At 39.3% G+C, this 1,580-nt stretch overlaps 1 pseudogene; it reads left to right on the plus strand.

Annotated features, from left to right (window-relative positions):
- Positions 1 to 284: 284 nt before the first annotated feature.
- On the plus strand, positions 285 to 384 carry LOC127099438 (uncharacterized; annotated as a pseudogene).
- Positions 385 to 1,580: the final 1,196 nt, after the last annotated feature.

Here is a 1,580-nt window from a genome sequence, read left to right on the forward strand (position 1 = left end):
GAGGCGATACGTTTAAACTTTCAATCTTCTGGACCAAAGCATCCACTTTTGCATTAACGTGATCAAGGTTACTTATCTCGTACATGCCAGTTTTCGGTTGAGGTTTTTCCACATTCGTTCGTTCGGTTCCCCACTGATAGTGGTTTTGGGCCATGCTCTCGATAAGCTGGTAAGCATCAGCATAAGGTTTATTCATTAGTGCACCACCTGCAGCGGCGTCTATTGTTAACCTTGTGTTGTATAAGAGACCATTATAAAATGTGTGAATTACTAACCAGTCTTCCAAACCATGGTGTGGGTAAAGTCTCATCATGTCTTTGTATCTTTCCCATGCTTCGAAAAGAGACTTGTTGTCTTTCTGTTTAAATCCGTTTATCTGGGCTCTTAACATAGCTGTTTTGCTTGGCGGAAAATATCGGGCAAGAAAAACTTTCTTCAACTCGTTCCATGTGGTGACTGAGTTGGAAGGAAGAGATTGAAGCCATCTTCTAGCGCTATCTCTTAATGAGAAAGGAAAAAGACGAAGTCGAATTGCCTCTGAAGTGACACCATTAGCTTTAACAGTATCAGCGTATTGGACAAATACGGATAAATGAAGGTTTGGATCTTCGGTAAGATTTCCAGAGAATTGGTTCTGTTGCACAGCCTGCAACAACGAAGGTTTAAGTTCAAAGTTGTTTGCTTCGATTGCGGGCGGAGCAATACTTGAATGCGGTTCATCTTGCGATGGAGCGGCGTAATCTCTAAGAGCACGAGCTGGTTCTGCCATCTCGGTTAAAGAAGGAAAATCTTTGAGATCAGGAAGGTCTATAGGAGGGAGATTGTTTTCAGCACGATATTCCCGAATTCGTCGTAAGACTCGGAGATATAGTTCGATATCGTTGATTCGTAAATAGAGCGGTTCGCCTTGAGAGCGAGTGCGTGGCATACAAATCAACGAAAGAAAGAAAATAGAAGAAAAAGAAACCTTAGTCTCTACAGCGTAACGGAAGAGTTACGATATCGATTGAATAAAAGTCCCCGGCAACGGCGCCAAAAACTTGATCGCTCGACTGGGTGAGTCGAGAATGGGATACAAACTGCAAGTGCACAGTTCTATCGCGTAGTTTTAAAAGATATCGATCCCACAGGGACTTATGAATCGATATACCGTTATCTAAGGTTACTACGTAAATCTAAGGCGAAAATGTTTGATTGTTTGGGAAAAAACTAAGAGCTAAACTAATATCTAGATTAAATATTAATAAGACGGATATCGGTATGTAGTTCGTCAAAACTAGGGAATCAAGTCTTTGTCGGTTTCTTAGTTTTAAAATGAATCGTTTCGGTTAACTTTATTGGTTAAAGGTTCTATCTCAAACTCTCGCTCTGTTGAATAAACCATGATTTTATATTAATGTTGCTGTCACTTATAATTAAGTCAAAAACCATATTTTGAAAACAATAAAGTTGCAGAAACTCTTTTTAAGAAAATACTGACCGTTTTAAACACCCTTATCTCAAACTCTCGCTCTGTTGACTTAGGTTATATAATTAAATCCAAATGCTTAACTCTCGTCCTCACATTCAATCTTTAAAAA

This window comes from Lathyrus oleraceus, chromosome 6 (genome assembly GCF_024323335.1).
Source record: "Lathyrus oleraceus cultivar Zhongwan6 chromosome 6, CAAS_Psat_ZW6_1.0, whole genome shotgun sequence".
Taxonomy (NCBI): Eukaryota; Viridiplantae; Streptophyta; class Magnoliopsida; order Fabales; family Fabaceae; genus Lathyrus; species Lathyrus oleraceus.